Consider the following 7,424-nt stretch of genomic DNA (forward strand, 5'->3'; position numbering starts at 1 on the left):
CCTCAGGCTTGGGAAACTTCATCCTCCTCCTCAGCTTCTGCCCTGGCTTGCATGTTTGCCATTGAATTCAAGGCTTATAAAAATGTTTTATTTGTTACAGTACAGCAGTATTTCACCTAATAGTTTCTTTTTGTCTTTCGCCAATGTTTCAAAATGAAGCTTCGGAAAACTGTTAGGGAGGGAAAAGGAAGGTTTCCTTTCTTTATGTATTTGTTTCTGTAGGCACTCTACCTCTTTCATAGTGTGAAAATATTATTTACCTGTCTTAAGAAGGTTGTAAGGGAGAGCCTGAGAAGTTGGCATTCAAATATGTATTGGAACAAAATGGTCTTGGGAGGTTACTTTAATTTTGGTGGTAGTTTACAACCACTTCTGGAATCACTAGTTTGGCAATACTTCCTTCTTTTGTAAACAAAATACAGCTCATAAAAGCATCATACCATATAGGAATATGCAATACATACAATACATCTTTCTCTTTTGCACCACTAGTAATACATGATGAGATACGTAATTTGTATAAACAGTCACAGATGGAGCTTCAGTTTTACTATTAGGATATCTCATAAAGCGCTAATTACTTGGCTTAAAGGAAAGCACTAGGGAAAAAAAGTGGATTTTGTGCATCAGAAAGATGGAATCTGAATTGAAGTTTCTGTTTCATAATTACCTACACCTTCATTTTGGTTTGGGCCATGCCATGACCCAAAACCCTCTGAAAATAAAGGTTTCAATTTACAGACTTCAAAAGCTGTATCTGACTTTCTGTTTTCCCACTGATAAATTTACATGAGGCAATAATTTAAATAACCTGCCAATTTTAAGGTAGCATTTGAGTATTTTTCTTGCTGTGAATATTACTGGCAGAAAAGAGATTCTTCCCTTGCCCCTTATTTCCCAACATGCCCAACATGTCAGAAATGAGCTCCTGACAAAAATTTTAAAAAGTCTGTCTCCCCAAAAGTGTGCATGTTAGGACAGGACCCAGGTTTGTGATCCTGAAGAGTGAACTCAAAGAAAGATCTGTATTTACTGTTCTTTTTCAAGTCAAAGGTCTTTATAAGGGATAAAGGTCTTTATATGTGGATAATTTAAAACTAAGATAATGAAACTTCTGTCTCAAATTGTGCAAGTGTCTTGCTCTAATAAATTTGTCTGCTGATAGTACTAGCAGTCTTTTGACTGTCTGAAAAAAAATGATTCAGATCACCCACAAAGCCTACAACTCATTGCTAGGATTGAATCTTCTCATCCAGTGGGGCCATCCTAAAACACCTCAAACGTTTTGTAAATAGGTTTTACAGTAAAACATCCTTACTTGCGGGTGGTAGAAGCAAGTTACATTTTTATTTCAAGGCTTAGTTGGGTTTTCTCTGGCTGATGAAGTTTGGATAAAAAGCCTTAACGTTTCAAGAATTCAACCTGCTTCTGGTATTTGTCCTTTCATACTTTCAATTCTCGATTGCTGGACTCTTTTGATTAGAAAGAATACGTACGTATGTGTGCTAATAATTTTATCTAGGGATTAATAATTGCTGTGGAGATTCATTTAGGAATAATGATGATTTGAAAAACATTAATTAACCAGTCGGGTTGAGAGCATTGGCTAGCAGCACTAGATTTCCAGGCCTTTGATTTCTTACATGTACTTTTGTTCTGTGAATCTACATTTTTCTGCATCTAACTCTAATTAATCTTTAATCAATTTTTCTCTCATTTCTAACCCTTTGCTTTTAGAATTCTGTGGTCTTGTTCTGTTTATTAAATAAAGGTTCCTTTCCAAATACAAATGTATACTGAAGAAAATTAAGGCAACACTTAGAATGAAGTGAATGATGCAATTTTAGGGTATTTAATTAATACTAGGACACTTGAAACAATGTCCTGAAATGAATGGGGATTGCTGATGAGTTGGTTTATATTTTATTTTTTGATACTATCCTACTTCTCCTAAGGGGAAAAACATTTTTTTGTTCTTAGTCCAACGTTTGTCTCAAGAGTAAGCATAATGAGCATCTGAGAGTTGACTGTAGGTGAAATGCTGTGACATGCCAATGACATTGTCATTAAAAAATATTTTAATGAGAACAGGAAACAGAAGGGGGAGAAAAACCCTGTAGGCTCTGATGCACTGTTAGCTGCCAAAAAGTACAAATATTTACTTTGGAGTGTGGTGGTATGTGTGTGTGTGTATATATTCTTTCCACAAAATAATCTTTAAAGAGGTGCCTAAGTTTTTTTGCAATGAGATAGAAGTAACACAGAACATATGGGTAAAGCAAGACTTTGAGTTAAGTGACATGAGCTGCTCCTGTTCTTTGTACTGCTGGAAGCAGAAGACTCTCAATAGTAGCTGTTTTTAACCATTCTGACAGTTTCTTAAAATACTATGCCATTGAGAGGAACTGGGAAGTGTAATGTGCTGAATTTCAATATGCATTTGTATCACCTTCTTGTTTATAGCAGCAGAAGCTATGTCATTAGAATGAAAATAAAAAGTTAAAAAAACCCAGTAAGAAACAGACAACATCAGCTGATCTCTCCCAGGTGGGTCCACTTATAAAACTACAGCAATATCTATCAGTAATTTCAGTTATCCATACTTTCGTTTATTTGACTAGTACCAAAGCAATTCAGATTTAAAGTGTTGGGGAGTACAAGCTAGATAAGTAACAAGACTAAATAAAAAAAAACCCCTTGTGTTTGCATAAGTCCATGCTTTCCCTCCAGCGCATCGACCATTTATATGAGGTGTGTTTTAGTCTAAGACATGAGCACTGTAAAAGCATACCGGGTATACATGGCAGAATGATCACCTTTCCCAAAAAGGCTGAAAGTAAAGACTCAATTCTTCCCTTCTGTGGTAAGTATATACTAGTGTATGAATCACGGAATTTTTAGTGTCAGGTTAAAGCTTGGGTCTGCATAAGTTACTCATAAAAGGCCACGTAAGTGGAAACGAACGGACCGGCCGGTGCAGTAGCAGGCGGGCACCCTTGGGGCTGGCTGGGGCAGTGCCTCCTGTGCCACCCAGCAGTGCTGGTACCAGAGTGGGGCAGAAGCAGAAAGCATACAGGCTGCAAAACTTGTTGCACTACGTTATGTTAAAGCCGATGAGGCCTTAGAGCTGCCTGCAAAAATATTTTTAATTACAGAAAAATAAATGTTCAAAGTCATATAAGGGAAGGCAAAGAGAAAAATATCTGTTTAAACCTGCTTCTGGCTGTTGGCTAGTGTGTATACGCCTGAAATTTTTGTTTGAAATCAGTCAAGACGTTCTATAAACTTTTGCAATGTCATCTCAGCCAGTAAGAGCCCGAGAGAGTAATTCACATGAGTGAATATTTTTTGTATATCTCAGAACACTTATACAATTAATCATTCCCTTGAAAAACGTTTTGAATTTTTGCCAGTGCTTATATTGGTACAGAGCCAGTGCAGAAATAATTGAAGGGTCCTTATGTGTAAAAATTGTAATATGTAATAGAATTTGGGAATGAGCGAAAGGTCTGGGTTCACATTGCAGTGATGTCATCCCAGAGCTACGATACTGTGTGAGAAGGGGGGCTGCAAGCTAGAACAAGACAGAAGAAAATCCCTCCCCCCTCTTTCTCTTTTCAACTGTTGCCCTGATGGCTCAAATGCTTCTCTTCCACACTGTAATTGAAATCTGAAGCCATTCTTGTTCCAGTCTTTAAATGCAACAAAGAAGGAGATGTGGAAGCATCTTGTGTAGCAGGGTATTTGGATCAAAATAGTAATTGATCTTGGGCTTGGATACTAATAATCTGAATGGGTAAGGACATCTTCCTTCAGTAATTTCCCTTCCACGCTGAGTAGGCAGGGATCCTAAAGTTCTAGTAAGTATCAAAGAACCACTGGAATCAGTCCCTGACAGTAACAAACCATTTAAAATAAATGAGACTTGCATAACTCACTTCAAGCACCCACAAAAGCAAGTTTCATACAGATGTCTGTCAGCTGTCTCAGCCTTATCTGCCAACTCAGTGTCTTGGTTGCCCTTTCAACACCACTCATAGTTCTGCTGTAAGGTCACTTAAAATGGAGACTGACAGCATCATGCCAAACTACATTAGGCAAAAATTAGGACATGAATAATTTCACCCCAGAATATTTTTTACTTGTGCCTTTGGGTGGATATATAATAATAAAATTATAATTACAGAAGAATAACCTCATAAAATCCTGACTGAGTAATATATTGGTTGCTTACTTTAAAAGAAAGTCCTAACTACATTTTATCTAGAGAGGGACAGAGGGAATAGAAAGGTGTGCCTAGTTTTTAATGTCCTTAGTGCAGTGTCCTGAGTTCTGTTGGTTTCTAATATTTTTTTAACTCAGAAATATATTTAAATGAAAATCCATTAGGTAGAACAATTTTCATAGCAGAAATAATGACGTGTTTTCTTCAGTCTCTGACCTTACAAGTTGTGCCACAGGGAGATTTTACCTTTTTAAACAAATCAAGTATTTCTGTGCAATGAACTAGCTCTGAAGGGCTGCAATTCATAACACATAATTGTACTGGAAGAGTTAAAGGCAACTTATTTTTGCTTTATCTCGGCAAATAAATACTAGAATTTATTAAATATAAATTGTCCAGGGGCAAATGCTCCACATATGGAGGAAATGGCATTTATCCTGCAGGTGCAGAAGATGCATCCTCCACCTTCCCTGGGCACCAAACTTCACTGGTTAGCAATTAAACCTGAAAACAAGAAACTGTAGGACAAGATGCCATGGCAGTGATCAAAAGGGGGAAAAAAAGAAAAAAGAAAAAAAAAAGAATAAAAATAAAAGGTTTCTTCTCTACGGTTACAGGGCGGGGGGCAAGGGGGGCGTGAGCTAAAGGTATAAAAGGGTTTATATTTTAAGAAGGGTTTATATATTATGTAGTGTTTGGAAAGAGTTCACAGTACTGAAGATTCAGCATTTCTTGATCCTTTCCCTGTCCTTAAGTCTTGGGTTTGTGTAAGGACGATCAGTTCATTCCAACTTTGACATTCAAATTGGCTCAAATCCCCAGCATCCAGAGGCTACATTTCAGAGTTACTTGCCATTCGGGATACCAGTTAAATGCACCTCTGTTAGGGGTTGAGGTTTTGGTGATTTTCTGTTTTACTGTTGCTTTGTTTGTGAGTGTGGAATCAATATTTTCTCTAGAGATCATTCCACAAAGTTCTTGCAGTTGAGGGAGGGGGGCTTGTTTGGGGGTTTTTTGTTGTTATGATTGATAGCTGTTTCTGCATCTTGTCTGATTAAATTAGGGTATTTTCAAATTAGTGCCTTTAGAATCAGAATATTTTAGTGACAACATTTCCCACTAATATGAATCAACTGAGTTTTCATGTGCAATATGGGTAGTGTAATATTGATAGTGTTGCAGTGATGATGATCTAGCAGACAAAGCAAGCACTCCACTGGAAATCAAATAACCTTTGAGTTTGCAGTCCTAGGCACCAAAACTGTCACTGGTGTGTTCAGGTAGGAGAGGAGATGGTTGTACATAAGCCAGACTGCTGATGCTTTCCAGCAGAGGAATTTAATGGTTCTATCAAAATGTTCAAAGAGGAAAGATGAAAAAAAAAATCTTCGGTGCTGCAGTTTTGCTCTCATCTGAGAGCTGCAAAAGTGTACTGATTTGGACTAAGATCAGTGTGATTGACTTGGAGGCTGTCTGATTAGAACTTGGATACCAATTTTAACTAAATTGGTTTAGAAACCAATTCAGGTCTATAAACCACATCAAGCTAAATCGACTTAAGGTTCTCTTAAACTGATTTAAAAGAGACTGCACTAGGGAGTTGCACAGATTTAACTAAATCTGTTTCTAAACCACTTGAGCTAAGTCAGCGCTCATACCATATATAAATCAGCCTTTAGATGTAGAAGTTAAAAGGTCCATATTTTATAGTTGTTCACTTTGTTCATTTGATTCGGCTAGATCTATGTACAAATGTTCACTGTACACAACTATTTCATTAGCAGTTAGCAGCATGGAACCGGAGTCATAATTTTCTTTTCTTTAAATCGAACCAATATTTGGAAAAGGAGAGATTCGAGATGCATATAACAGTGCTTTCTGCTGAAACCTTTAGAAGGATGAAGAGACACTGGATGATAATGAAATTGTATTTTGAGCTTTTTCCATAAAATGAAGTAGTCATTCTAGTGTGCGAAATACTATAATTATAAAGCAATTTGCCACCCTTAATGGGAGGACTTTTATTTCATAAAATATTAACAAAATATAATATCGGTGCAATAGGTTAGGAACAGTCTTATTTTCTCCATAAAAAGTCAATTTGTAACCACTGCAGACTGTCTTTCTCAAGATGACTATATTAGGGTAACTGATCCTTTTATAGAAATATCAAAATAGAAGCATTAAAATAATCACAACATATGTCTCATTTACCTTTCCACTTAGTAATCAAATATTTTTCACTGTCTGCCTCTCTAATTTAGAGGCCGGTGGTGTTTCTGCAGATGATTGGCCAAGGGAAGTGGCATTTAATGAGTGCCTAAAAAAAGTAAAAATGTTTGAGACAAAACTACATTTAAGAAGGGTTATCAGCTAGATAACATGGACCTATCTCCCAGCTTGCCTAAAAAAAGCATTTGTATTAGGCTAGCAAGTAAGGAAAAAATCAAACTTCTTTTTCCACGGTGAAGCAAGAGGAAGGAAAGTGAGGGAGCATCTGTAATTACAGGATTTCAGCTCTGATCTGGGCAGCTGCAAAGCATATGTATCATATGAAGAACAAAGGACTGGAAATGGCAAAATTAACCAAGCCCTAATGGAGTCACTCTTTCATTTGCTCTCTTTGCTACTATTTTTAATTAACCAGTAGATTTCCTTTTATTTTTTCTTTCCTTTTCTTTTTTTTTATTTGCTGCTGTTACTGTTCCAGTGTCCACTCAAGCAGAGCACAAAGTCGTTAATCATATTCATTTTGATAGTGCTTCAAGATCAACTAAGAAATGGAACTCTCTAAAAGATTATGAAGGAAACCACTTGAGCAGAATGATAAGTGCCATTTTTTTCCTAAAATAAATGAGAATCCTCCCCTGTGCTCATCTTAGCTAGTGTGTTAGCTAGGTAGAAAGGTAGGGAAATGCCAGGAGAGACAGAACAAACCGTTCAGTTAGCAAAGAAGGATCAGAACTGAAATGTGAACCACCTCTTTCTCCAGCTTCCCAGCCTGTCTGATCAGTCACTAAAAATGAATACAACAAACCTTGTTACAATATATAATTGTTGCCATGAAGTTGATAAGAGATATTTGGTCTGCCTCTGCTCTGTTCACGATGAGAACCTGTGAGGGCTAAAGCTTGTATGTTTTATGAAGCTAAAGGGCCAGGAAATTGTCCTTTCATTTTAACAGTTTATATTCATTGGC

Source organism: Accipiter gentilis, chromosome 17 (assembly GCF_929443795.1).
Source record: "Accipiter gentilis chromosome 17, bAccGen1.1, whole genome shotgun sequence".
NCBI classification, from domain to species: Eukaryota; Metazoa; Chordata; class Aves; order Accipitriformes; family Accipitridae; genus Astur; species Astur gentilis.